This window comes from Anas platyrhynchos, chromosome 12, assembly GCF_047663525.1.
Source record: "Anas platyrhynchos isolate ZD024472 breed Pekin duck chromosome 12, IASCAAS_PekinDuck_T2T, whole genome shotgun sequence".
Classification (NCBI taxonomy): Eukaryota; Metazoa; Chordata; class Aves; order Anseriformes; family Anatidae; genus Anas; species Anas platyrhynchos.
Window position 1 is genome coordinate 8,162,849 of NC_092598.1, and position 14,551 is coordinate 8,177,399.

Here is a 14,551-nt window from a genome sequence, read left to right on the forward strand (position 1 = left end):
AAGAAAGAAACTGGGTTTCTTTTAACAAGTCTCTTATTTTATCTCTAATAATCACCACCTCTGAAGATGGTCTTGATTTTTACCAGTACTTTTATTTTATTTCCCATTCTTTTATCACATTACGTGTGATTACTCAAATGAATATTATTTGCATTAAAAAATAGGGGGGAAATGGTAGTTTGTTAATGGGTCAGAACTTCAAACAAAACTTCCAGGACAGCCAAACAGTTCCTGGTTTTATTGCAAGTTCAGTGAAAAGTTTGCCTGAAGAGCACCATAATTCCACAGGACAGCAGCCAAGGCCTTACTTGCAAGTTACTCAAAACTTTTGTTTCAATTGAAATTTGTTGAGTGGAAGCAATACACAGGGAGAGGTATTATTTTCCCAGTTATTGAGAAATGGTCAGAAAAGACAAAGAAAAAATAGATATGAAAATACTTAGTGACAAACGGACTCTACTAGTCTGATATTGGACAGATTATTGAGATATATCCACATATCTAACTTTGGTATTTTACTGGTTATCTTGTATTTGAATTTGGCATGCTCCAAATAAGCAATTGTGACAACTTCAGAAGTTCAGCTTTATATTCTGTCCACTTCATAACATCAGCTTCACCTTCACTACAGAGGATACATAATAGGTCCACAATTCAGCACTGAATGAGAGTAGACTGACAAGACAAAAACAAGCTATCGTGAATCACAGTAATCTGTTCATAAGCGCAGACGTGAAGCTCTTCTCACATGAAGCTGTGGTGCTTTTCAAACCTAGAAGTTACACTGAACACTGAAAGCTAGAAGTTACACTGAACAAAGCACCACGGTCAATCTTACTGATGAGAATGGAAGTAAAGTGGCCACCAAAATTCATAATGCTTTAAACACAATATTCTCAACCCACCTTAAAGATATATATATATATTCAAAGAGATAGAATGACTTTAAAATAGCTTCAGACAAAAATATGAGCTTGAAACTGCACCAAGAGTAGTAGATTGCATCTTATGTTATGGAAACATACACATTAAATCTGTGCACATTGAATCCTTCCTCACATACGTTACTTACTCTCAAAATTATTTTTTATAAAGATAGCCAGGCTGTTTGGACCTCTGTTCCTTCTTTCTATTCAACACCAAAAATTAAAGGTAGAACTCCAACTAAATTGCACTATGGTACTATATTATTTGAGGAAACCCACATTCAGTACACATCCTCTGCTGAGGGTGTTTGCAGGAGTGGCACAGCCAAATGTTATCATTATGTACTCTATTGCATTAGTGCTTGGATGTAATGTATTAAGAGTCAGGCAAAGCATTTTGTTACTTAAAACACTAATCCAAATCAAAACAAAACACATTTTCAGTAGCTCTTACAGAGATCCATTTTAAAATGTGAAAGTTGAATTAATTCCCCTACAAATCTTCAAGTTCCTTATAGTATATAAGCTATTGCCCCTGGAAAAAAAAGTGAAATATGGGTATGAAAGTTATTATTAAAGAACATTTTGGTAGATACTGACAGGTTTGACATCTTCATACATACAACACACAGTATATTCTGAGCACATGCTAATTTATGTTATATGGTCAACGATATGTAATTATGTTCATCAATGGCAGCTCTTACCCTTAAGTTACTTGAGGTCCATCCCCACCAGAACTTCAAACCCTTCCTACAATTTAAGTATTCTTTCTCCCTTTTACATGATGAGCATCACAGCACATTTGAAACTTGAGATTAAAACCAGGACAAGAAGAAAGCTGTCCCTCAATACAGGTAAAAACAGAGCTAACATCACAGTCCACATTGTGAGCTGACCTTTTAGGATGACAGAATTAAAATGGAGCCCAGTTAGTAAAGTTCAGGATGAGTGAGAAAATTAAGCAATTTTGCATCAACATTGTCTCAGAATTAGTTTGTCATTTCTTTTAATGCATACGTTTTAAATAATCTTCTTTAACCTCTAACAGCCTACATCTGCAGGCTGCAATGTCATTGCGTTACACATTGTCAAAATAAATTTCTTATATCACAGATATTCCAGCAAAATATATGAAGCTCTACTAGTAAATGATTTACCAAAAAGGTGAAGCCAAAGATTAACTTCTCTTTAATGAATTCCTAGAGGTTTTTCTTAAAGTTTTTCCATTTAAAATGTTAAACGACTTCGTGCAAATTATGGAGGAGAGGATCCAGGGGCCCTTCCTCCAGGGACATAACATAGTCAGTGAGTTTGTCTATACTAAGTGGTTTAATTTGAATATCCTACCTCAGGATTTCTGAGAACAGATGGTAAGGAAGAATGGCATTTTGTCTATTAGTCCAGCAAAAACAATTGAACCCTGATGTGCAAAGAGTAACAGAATGTGTAAATCCACCAGGTGATAGTTATAGACCATAACAATTTGGAAAACATGATATACCTACTCTAATGGACAAGTAAGGGAAGAGTAAGTAAATTAATGGTAGACAAGATCAAAGAATGGCATCACTCCTTCTGGCACTGAGGGTTAGCTATCAATGTTAATTTATACAAAACAAGAATTCAAACAAAACAAACAGTAAAAAGGCAAAATTGTGAGATAAAAAGCTTAACAGTATTTTATTCTCTAAGTATTGAAGAGCAAATACTAAAATTCCTGAAGATACTAAAACATATGGTGCTTTCCCATCTGAAGCTGTATTTTGCACTGTACAGAGCTTGCTTGCCATGAAAAAATCTACTATAGTAAATGCAAACAAAACATTGCCACTGACTGAGGAGGGATGATATTACCTTAGAAATATGCGGCAATACGTATATATATTTTAATTGCATATCCGGTTGTGCATTTAGATGTAGAAACATATATGAAGATGTATGAGATGTAGAAACATATATGAAGATGTATGGATTGCCTTCCTCAAAAATTCTGAATTACTGGTCAGTTGAAAAAAACACCTTTATTGGATTGGGGTTACTTGCAAAATGCAAATAAAGAAATCTAGAGAGGCTAAATTTAGAGAAGCTAAAGCTTCTAAAGCTGAAAATAAAATCACCTTTATTGAATTACTAACAGCTAGGACTAACTGAACAATGTTACCATAATGAACTTAAGTAACTGTGGTTAGGTAGAGGTAGGTAATCTACAGTCCTAGGACCATTACCACCTTACTCCCTTACTATACATTAATAAAGGCAAAAATAAAATAAAGAAGAATGCACCTACTTTTTACTTCAAAAGAAAAAAGAAGTAAAGACATCTCATTCCTGTTAATGGAACATTGAAAGCAATTAACCTTCTACTACATTAATGAACTGTTGGATTTGAAATATCTAAACTAAGTAATAAAGATGTTTTCAACTTCAGTGAAGTCAGGCTATGTTTTTCAACTGTACCTGAAAGTGTAATTTTAAACAATGACTAAGATGATATTAGAACATAAGAAAGGTACAATAAAAATGAGAAAACAGTCAGTGGTATAGTTTACAAGTGTTCATGTGGATTAGTGCATGGTATAAAAGGTGCAAAGATTTAGTTAGAGACTGTTTTCCATCTAAAGAAAAAAAATCTTTCATCAATTATTAAATTGTCTTTTATTGTATGAAAATCAACTAGCCTGGAAACATTTTATTGTAAACATATTTATATGAACTAATAAAGCAGTAAATGCCTAACTTTAAAAAAAAAAAAATATATTGTGTAGTCTGTACTTTAGACTCTAGCAATTTCTTTACAGCAAACCTCACTTTTGAGCAACTGTTCAGAAATAATTCAGACTGATAAAAAAAATAATTTAACAATAGCTGTTTTACTGCCCTATATCATTATTTGTGAACTACTATTGGGATTCATTTTTAATCACTAACCAAGTGCTAGGTTGATTTAAAATAAGAGTAATGACAAGACATAAGATGTAGATCAGATGTGAGAGTTATCATAACCAAATAATTCACAAAAACACCATGAACATACATCATAGACTAAGACACAGATGAAGACTTCGTGGTAAAGGGATTTGAAAGAACCAATCTTTGTTCTTCAACATGAATCTTTTCAGCATGACAAATTGAAATACTTAACATTACTCAAAGTTGTACATAGAAGTAGCCAGGAGCTACTGCTCTTACATTTCTTCTATGTGTTCTGCTTCAGTGAAAAAACATTTTTATTTTCCTTTTCTTTATTTTTGTTACTCTTATTTGTTGGTTTCTAATGTAAACCCAAGTTTTCAGTGAAATTATTTGCAAACTTCTGGTTTGAGGAACAAATCTGGCAAAGCAACAAATGCTTAGTTCACCTTGTTCCTCTGGCTACCTAACAACATTGATTAAAACACTCAGCTCCATGGGTTTTTCAAATGTAGTGTGAATACCACATTTTTTTTATTTTTTATTTTGTCATGAATGAGGTTTTCAGTTTTTGTCTAGTTAGACAATGGTTACTGCTCTATTGCATCAGCTGTGCTGTGGTGCACCTCTATAAGGTGTTGTCACTATGTAGTGTAGTAGAAGTTGCATATTCCTAAGTAATTTTTGTCTTAATTAGCATACCATAGGACATATATAGGGCATTACAGAGGATCTCTGTCTCTTTGAAGCTTATATGCAAATGTTTTAGGTTGAGTAACCAAAATAATATGCTAAAAATAATCCCCTTCTTTCATCACAGTTATGGAATTTTGCACAACCATTCTGCACTGGCATTAAAACAGCACTTCCACTGACATCATAACCACTCAGGCACTTGCACTGACATTGTAATGACTCCTCTGGGGCTGTTACCATATCGATGGAAGTATGAGAGACACTTCATTGACACTGTAACAGCTCCAGTGCCTGGAATGCGATCGTAATGGCTCCTCTGGGGCTGTTACCATGTCAGGGAAAATATATATGAGATATTTCCATTGATGTTACAAAAGCACTTACACCAATATCAGAAGTAAATCCACAGAAAATTGGCAACAAAACTTAAATTATTGAGCTAAACCAAAAAAAAAAAAAAAAAAAAAGTTACAAGTGCACAAGGAAGATAGATATTTTCGGGAGATGGGCATTTGTTTCAACTTTGCTGAAACACTCATACATACAAATACCAGAAGTAGGCAACAAATAAACACACATCCCTCCAGTTAATCAGTGGGCAGACAGACAAAGAGTGTCTAAAATCGCTCCTCATCCATAAAATGGTAATAAAGGTATTTATTAAGTGCATGAGTTGCACTTAAAATGAACTTAAAGTTACTTCTGTAGTCAGTTATGTTCCCTTAACACTTCAAAAGAAAGAAAAACCACAACACTACAAAAACCACAGCTGTTCCTTCACACTAATTAAGAACAGATTTCTAAATAGTATTCGGACTCAGAACTACGGAATATATACAGTACTCATATTATGAACATAATCTGCCACAGTTCTCAGTCTAGAGTCAAATTAATGCTTTACAATTCCTTAAGAAAAGTAACAAAGGGTTAGAAATCAAAATAAGTAATTTTCATTCTATGCATTTTTCATGGTATACTTGAACAGTGGCAAGTGCTAATCCTTCAAAACTCAATGTTCATGGGAAAATTGCTGATGTAATGAATTCATCATATGAGGCCGCAAAGTAATTAGCGATCCATGAGCAATTTGTTAAACTAAATTAACAAATCCAATTAGCTTTGACCAGCTACATATAACTAACTACAACCAAGAATTCTAATTACTATTAGAAACCTTTATTTTCTTTTCCTCTTAGCATCCACTCCATGGGCTCAAATTTTCCATTAAGAGAACCCCCTTTAATAGACCGATCCTACAAGAATTGCTTTTGTAGCCTGTACAACATTGCCAGGATCAAAGACCTGGTGCTGAAGTTCCATGTTTATAACCTAGGAGATTTCCAGGAAATGTCTAGGAAAGCTCACAAGAGGTGATAAACACAATTCCATATTGAGTTAGAACAGGAAGAACAGCACTCTAGTACTTATCAGCCATCACAATGTTTTATCACACGTACACATCATGAAATGAAGAAATCCCGTACTATGAAGAAGAAATGGCTATTGACAGAATTTCCTCTTGACTTCTATTGTTTTATAGATCATTTCCAGACAGCAACTCTGCTATGTAAAAATGAAAGTTTTATATGTTAATTTCAAAACTGTGTGATTTAATTCTTGTAATTGTAAAATACTTCCCATGTATTGACTTTAGAGTTTGTTGCATAAAATCTGGATTCAAGACAGTTGTTCATATATGTGAAAAATCTGGATTCAAGACAGTTGTTCACAAAACTGAAAAATGTGATTTCCTATATATGCTGGAATGTTTGTGCATTGAACACGGAAGCTAAACATTAGTGAAAAGGAGCTTATTAAAAAAATATAAATAGAACCTTACATAATGACACACTAGTACCTCAGACACTACTCACATTTTCCTGATGCAATCCTACCTTCATTAGTAAGATGTCTACTTTTGAACTCCACTGCACTTTTGAATTCAATTCTTCTTTTGCTTAAAATTTACCTGTAAACTTAAAGGCTTTTTTTTTTTTCAGCGTTATGCAAGAAAGTTGGCCTACAAGATTCTGTCTTGTGAAATATACCATTAAATATTTTGAACTCAGAGAGAAGTCACGTTTGTGATGCCTAGAGAAGCCCACATCGCAGTACAGAAACAAAACTGCTATGTTGTGACTGAATTGCAACATCTTCAAGCCTGTTGAAGCTGACAGTAATTGTCACACACCAGACTATAATAGCAGTCAGAGAAATAAAAGACAGACAACCTTAACTTGGAAATAAAACATCTTACAAGGGAAAAGTCACTAGAAATACAGAAGACATCTGAAGAAAATTTAGGCAATAACTTAAATGTGTGAGCTATCAGTGTTCAACACTGATAAGGACAAAAGCAACAGCTTTATTGCATCTGTATTTTGCAACAATTCCATATGAAAACATGAAAGAACGTGAAACTACAAATGAGTTTTTTTTAACTATCCAGAAACTGAAGATTGGGTCATCCTTCAAATGTAAAATCCTGCTATAATGCTGTAATTAGAAATCTGCACCCCACTCCCCCAGACAGCATACTGACTACAGAAAACTCACAAATAAAGCCATCAAGACAGTTGCATTTTGCTCTGCAACAGAAGCTTCGTAACACACAAATAAATTAATAATAATAATAATAATAATAATAAAAAGTCCTTAGTACTACAAGAACTAGCAGTAAAGATTAGATTACAAGCCTATCAAGTCCTTGGCTTTATCAACAAGTTTTGCTTGTGGTACAGGTGTAGTCAAGATGACAAAAAGAAAAAAAAAAAAAAAAAAAAAAAAGGAAGGAAGGAAAATCAATTTGTACTTTGTGAGACCAGTAACTGTCTGTGATATTGAACATGCTTATAGCTCTGAAACTTATTAGCTACAAGAATCCACATATGGAGCAGATATCATGATTGCTAGGAAGAATTTTAAATTTATAAACAATTACTAAAAAGAAAATAATATATTGAGGATAAAAACACTTCCAACAAATTCATTGTTGATGGGGAGGCATGTTGCACTGAGGATTCCTGGCACTGGTTGTTGCAAGGCTAGAAATGGAGCACAAAAGCTAAAGACGAATTCCCTGACAGGAACAGACCAGTAACTTTAGGACAAGTTGGGAAAACATTAGGACACTTGTTTGAGAAAGGGGTGAGTTTTAATACCTTCCCAAATCTCTTTGTTAATTTCAGTGTAAAAACAACCAAGAAAGTTAGCTTTAAGGTGTACATTGTCCTCAGAGTCCCCTGGCCCCACAGAAAAGTTTCCATGGGGAAACAATTGCCAATGCACATGACATAGTCTGAAATTAAGGTGTTATGACAGAAGGGACAGAGGCCACACCCTTACCGCCACAGTCATCAATTCCTAGAGAAGTTACCCAATGCTGACCTCCCCACTTCCCCCAAAAAATACCAAAACCAATCACCATACCATTAGCAGCAACAAAGCAGTAAGGGAAGGCAGTATTCTCCTTCACAGTGTGCTTTCCTGTGGTGTCACAGGCTGAAGTGCTCCTCCCAGCTTGTGCAGGCTGCGGAAATACCACCATTTCACCTCGGCCTAGCAGCCCAGCCCTGCCCTGCTCAGTGCCTTCTGGAAGCTTCCACAGCAGAGCATAGCGAGATAACACAATGGCAGGGCACATTCCCCCTTACAAAATAAGGACAATCAAGGGCTTTTCTTCAGACTTTGTTAAGCTCTTTTGAACAGTGGAAAAAGAGGGAAGTAGTTTTACCTCACACTTACCAGAGAGGCCTGCTGTGCCTTGCTGGTATTGAGATAACACAATGCTAGTGGTGTTGTGTTGAAGAAAATTCTGTGTTTTTTTGTTTTGGTTTGGTTTGGGTTTTTTTGTTTGTTTTGTTTTGTTTTTTAATAAGAAAAACTGCTTCAAGTTGTGTTATTCCTCAGTGCTCCAGGTAAGTCTGTGTTGCGATTTGTTAGTAGCGTGGTATAAACCTTTCAAGTATGCTAGTGTTGTGTTGTTACTTTATACAATGTAAGTGCTTGTTTTCCTACTGCTTGTTAAAGTTAAAAGTTATGGTTCTGATCTACTATGTAACTTCTACACCTGGAACTGACCAAGGTGCTTGTAGAAGCTTTCCCCATTTTAGAATTTTGCTTTTTAAAATAGTATTAATGCTGCTCTGGAGTGCTACAGGATAAGGGGGATTGAGGAGGCAGGTGTTATGGAGGGATGTGTGTCCCTTCCATGAAGGATTCAGGGATTGTTAACACAGAAATCGTGTTTACTAGCTAATTAAATCTATAATATTATACCATGTTATGAGATGTCTAGCAGAAAATGGCAATACAGATAGTTCTAAAAGTCTGATCAGTTCAAAGAAAGCCTTATATACTTAATTGTATTTCTAATAAGAATTTAAATTTAAAAGAAAAAGTGTGTTGAAATACACCCATAGTTACACAAGAGAAAAGGGCATAAAAGACTTCTTTCAATAGTTTCTTATTTTCATAATGCTAAACTTTTTGTGCTCCTGTTTTGCTATGAGTCTGAATAGCTCTTTCAGTAAAATACCTCAAAGAAAAGCTCATGTCTCATCACTCAGATTTCTTTCAGCTTGTGTTCTATTTAGGGAGGTGGGGGGTGGTAAATACATTCAAGTTTTTCTCTCAGGTTGGGGGGAAATGTTGCGCTGGGTTACACTTATGCAACCTCATGTTGAAAAGGAATTATTCTAATTATTGTTTGATTTAGAGTTCTTGAAGTAAAACTAGATTTTCTATTTGCAAGATGAAGAAATGGTTGTGCATCTTGTTTAGTCAAATATTTATTGTTTCTTGGGGGTTTCAGCATTTGTTATTGATAGACTTCTACTAGGCAAAGTTGGCTTTCTGGATGAAGGGGGAAAAAATCTAAACATAACTTTCTAGCTAGAAAAGTTGGGCGTTCACGTGAGATTTTAAAGCTGTTCTGAATTTATCTCTACTGACTATAAAATGATACACTTCTAAAAATTCAGAAGTTAACGTAAAGTACATAAACTGTTCTTTAATATGTGGTAGTGGGGAAGCTGCTCTAATTCAATGGCAAGCTTGGCTGTCTGTTCATTAGTTACTTGGGAATTCATGTTTCAGGAACATGACAAAGTTTTGCAGGTACTGATATTGTTAATGTTGATAGAATATAAGGAGTTAGATTTAGTTTAAGGCTGGATATTGTATAAACATTGATGCTTATCTTTGTAATATAAATCTATACTGTTCCCTGTTATATACTAGTCATTTCATTTTAATAGTAGAGAGGTGGTGTTTAACTGTACAATACTCAGATAAAGATATGCTGTTCAATATATGTCTGAGAGCTTGTGGTCTGCTGGTGTATTTCTCTTTACATCCACTTGATTCTTAGATGGGCAGGCTCTTTTAGAAAGGTTTTCAATTTTTTTATTGTTGTTATTTCTGTGTCAAACTGGATATACATGTAGCTCAGTGGATCACATGAAAACAAGCGATATCTTAAGGAAAATACCATGCTAATAAGTTTACTTATTACCATGCAATTCTGTAATAGCTTTTGTATGTTATTGATATAATAAACAAATATATGAATCTCTTAGAGAAATAAGTACCATTTTATGTTCACAGATAAGTCATATTACGCACTAGTAAAAAGTTCCAGTTTAGCATGTAAGTTTCTTGCAGGCAGCACCAGTCTTTTGTTGCATATATGCTAAGATACAGAATAAAAAGCCTCGTGAAATTTTAAATAAACACCAACATATTCATACATCTGTTTAATAATGTTATCATATTACTTTATTTTTTAATAAAAAAGCTGCGTATTAATCTAACTCAGCATGAACATGCTGTAAAATTGCTTTATATCTTCATAGCATCCTGGTCTCTGATATTTTATCTTCTGTCCCACTGTTACCTGACTCTTTTCAGGTTTGAAAATTTTAGACTTAAATCGCAATACTAGTATATTATTAATTCAGGTCAACTCCTTTCTGTTCTTGCTGCATTTCTTTCATGGCTGTTTATTAATGCATGTGTACATTATTTTCAGGCACAAAACAAGCATCTACACAGTAGGTTAAGCAAGAAAGTGATGCAAACATTAGCACGTTTATAACTGTCATTCCTTTATTTTCCATGCAAAGATGAAGACATAATCCCTGCAGCAAAAGTCTGTGATTGTCTGCCAGCTGGCTGCCTGCCTTAACTTATGGGAATAGTAATAAATGAAGCCCAAGCAAATGGCCACCATCTGGGTAAAGCTCAAGTGAGCTTGTTTGGACAAGGCTCCAGGGTCATGTAAATAAAATGGACTTTAATGTTAAGATGCATCTGTGAACATACAATTCCTACTTTATAAACTGTCTTGATTCAATACAGGTGTAGAAAGTTGGCAGTGTTTATAAACTAGATATAATCTAGAGATCTTTTAAGATGTTTTTCATACGTATAAACAGCCATCTGATTCCCATCTTTCAAATCAGCCTTGAAAACAGAAAGACACTTAAAATAAATAAAAGGAAGTGAGCATGGAGCAATCATATAAATAATGAATTCTACTGTGCTTATTCATATGTGTTGTTTCTCTTCTACTTCTATCAGTATGAAATACTGATGTTTTGTTATAAATAAGGATTGCATTTATTAAGATTAAATACAAATAAATGTTACATTTATGCAATCAGGTAATTGGAGAAGTATGCATGTTTTTAACAACTAAAATGTGATGTATTATTTAAAAGTCTTTCATTTAGAACTCTTTGCTTTAGTTGACTCTGGATATCTTTTTCTGTCCCTGATTACAGAAATTTAGAATATTTTACCCTTTCTCAACCCATCCAGTCATTTAAACTTGTTTTTGGATCTAATTCAGTAAAAGACTTTGAAAAGATAGGTAACTGTTGCTGATGCTAATATAATGCTTGATTCTTGGCATTTTCAGTCACTTAGTCACAGTTACATTATTTAACTCTGTGCTGGATGGTAAATGCCTTTGAAAGAATTAGTTTGTATATCCGTGTATCACATTAGCAATCTTACTTTACTCTTTGGTTGTAGTTCTGAGTCTTTGGATGATTGTTTTGGTTGTTTGATGGCCTTATTACTTGGACAAAACTACTAGGCATTGTATAGCTTCTCACTAGTATGGATATTAATTTGCAATTGTGTCTTTTTGTGTATGCACTTTGCATATGCAAGTGCTGCATCTTCAGGAGGAAGGAAGGGATGTCTGGGATGTGGGGGAACCCTGCACCCGCAAATCAATGTTGCATATTATGGCTGATTCAAGTATTAGCAGCCTTTTTAAAAAACATGAAAGAACTTAAATTCTTAGTTCACAGCTTCATACTAAAACTCCTTTCACAGATACTGATGGTATGGTTGCATCCATGGGCAACATCTTCTGATTTGCTGTTTCTGTTTCTGCCCCCATACTAGTGCTGTACTTGCCAAGTAGATTTCCATTTATGCATGTTCCTTTTTGTGTATCTGTACAGCACCTTATACCTGCACTAATTCTTGTATATATGTCCAGGAAGGGACAAGGGTATTTCTGCCAAGTACAGCTAAGTTCTATAACACTGTGTGCCGCTAAGTTCTATAGCATTGAGTGCCGCTGCTGCTGGACTTTCCATGTATCTTTGTAGTAACAGAACTGAAATGTAAGTAAGAACTCATGTGGCTCATAAACAGAAACTCTTCCAGCTGAAATAAAGGGATCACCCCTTTCATTGAGTCAGTGGGAGCTGTGCTAAGCTTCTCAGCTGGAAGTCACTCTTTGCATCTTGCAAGAGACTGACTTAAAATCATTCCTTTGAGGACAGCTGGGGTGAAGGATTTGTTTGGGAATTAAACAGATGCCCCTCAAAGCTATGTACTTCTCCTTAAAATCCAGTTACCATAACAACTGTACAATAGTTCTGCTCTCAAACAAAGAATTTTTTTTAATTTATTAGGAAGCTTGCACTCCAGGAGTGAGGCTGATGTACCTTCCCTGAGGAAACTAACCAGATGACATGCAAAACATCAGGAAGTAAGGGATACAAACCAGAGCTATAAAACCATATTAGAAATAAAATACCTTATGTGAAACTATGCTTTCTGAGTTCTTAACGTTTTTTGATGAGATGATTAAGTTGAACTGTACTGTTAACAGTACAAGGCAGTATCAATGGGATAGATTATTACGGAAATGGCTCTGATAGATTATAAAATATTAAGGGATTGAATGCCAGACTCTGGTATCCTCAGGCATGTGTAAATAGTCATCACTAAGAAACCTATGGAAGCCACACTTCCAACAGTATCATAGCAGAGGATGTACAGTGTCGACCGGCAATGCAATACAATAATGATCGTTGTAGCTTACACTGAACTAGGAAATTCTATATGCAGTAATTAAGGGGATAGATTCTAATTACCCACTGGCAACTGAATAACAGTTGCAATTTTATATCCTCCTCTGCATTATTTTTCCACTTCTGAATGTTATCTTTTTTTCACTTTTGTATAGTACATGTATGATCAATTATTGGCTTAATCTAATAGAGTTTTCAAGTGGTAATAATAGCAATACTATAATGCCTCAATGCTATTGGCCAGTGAACACATTTTGTTGTTATAATATAATTCCAAGTTGTCAGAAGCATACTGTGTTGGTCTTAATATGAGAAGTCAAAAATTTGTTTCAATATTAATTTTTGTGTGAGTTGAGAAAGAAGTTGCTCCTGGACACTTGGGGGGAAAAAAGCTGTTTGTAACTGCTGTAGCAGTTTTTCTAAATATTATGTGCTGTACCTCAGCAAAATTAGGTCCTTGAACTGGGAAATGAAATTATGCTATGAAAGAAGCCAAAGCAAACCTTGTCAGTTCTTTCCTTCCCCTCTTGCCTGTTGGGTGATGTTAAGAGTTCATTGCTTGTAAATCAGGCATTGCAATCATATGAATAATTACTCCTTAAAAGAATCAAGTTCAGATCAAATGGGAGGCAGCAAAGAAGTTGTAGGTGACAGAGAAGACAAGCGTTTTTTTGTGTTTTTTTTTTTTTTTTTTTTTTTTTTGAAGTAGCAGTTATACCACTGATGGGTGTTTCGTTACATATTTGTATTCATTGCTGATATGTTGCTATTTTTTCTAGTTCAGAGACAAAATTAGATGTTTGAATATCTGTGATATTTGCAAAACACTGACTTTTCAGCATCAATCCCTGTTAAGATACTCAGTTAAAAACAGAATGTGCTGGCTACTTCATGTTTGTGAGCTGTTAGGATGTTAGCTCTTAGTTGAGCAATTAACTATAGTTTTAGGTGATGAATTCTCTACACAACCAAATCATGGAACCTAAATGTTCTTCTTGCAGACTAGATAAATACTGTCATTGGTTCAGTTTTTTGTTTGTTTTGGTTTGTTGTTAGTTGTTTTTTTCCTATTAACAGGAGATGATCTTGGAAGTCGTAGGATCACTTTAGAATAGACACTAAACATGTCATTCTTGCATACAAGTGTTCATGCAAATATTCACATGAACTTCCTTGTGATTTGTAAAATACTGTGTAAACATTCTAGAATGGGTTACTAATATCTACTTTGCTGGATATGTTTGTCATGGACTTTATGTTTACATTCTTTCATGTACTTGGCATTGTAATTCTGCATGTTCATACATTAATGTATGTATAGAAAAGAGCTTTTTTGCTAGGTAATTCTGTTTACGCCTAATAGCCTGCAAGTAGATATTCTAGATGTTAAAGTACTTAAGTCCACAAAAGAAAATCTTAATTGCCATTTAATTAACTCTAAACGAGATTAATCAACAAATGTATGATTAAGTAATCATTACTTTTTTCCAAGTCTCATTGCTGCTAATAGAATTCAGAATGAAGAGCATGCGTTAAGAGTTGCTCTGCCACTTGAGAAAGGTGTGGAACCATAGTGCACTTTAAGTGTCAGTTCTAACTATAACTTGAACATTACAGATGATTATGTAATGTATAGTTCAATTTTGTGTTAAGAACTTACACATTTTAGCAACTTTA

General features: G+C 34.5%; 1 long non-coding RNA gene across 1 annotated transcript in view; it reads right to left on the bottom strand.

The window, feature by feature from the left end:
• LOC119718177 (uncharacterized) overlaps positions 1-8,093 on the bottom strand; it is an 88,033-nt gene extending 79,940 nt beyond the window's left edge. Inside the window, exon 1 of the long non-coding RNA XR_005268948.2 lies at positions 7,965-8,093. This is a non-coding gene — a long non-coding RNA (uncharacterized lncRNA). The remainder of the gene's footprint in view (positions 1-7,964) is intronic.
• Between the last annotated feature and the right edge of the window lie 6,458 nt (positions 8,094-14,551).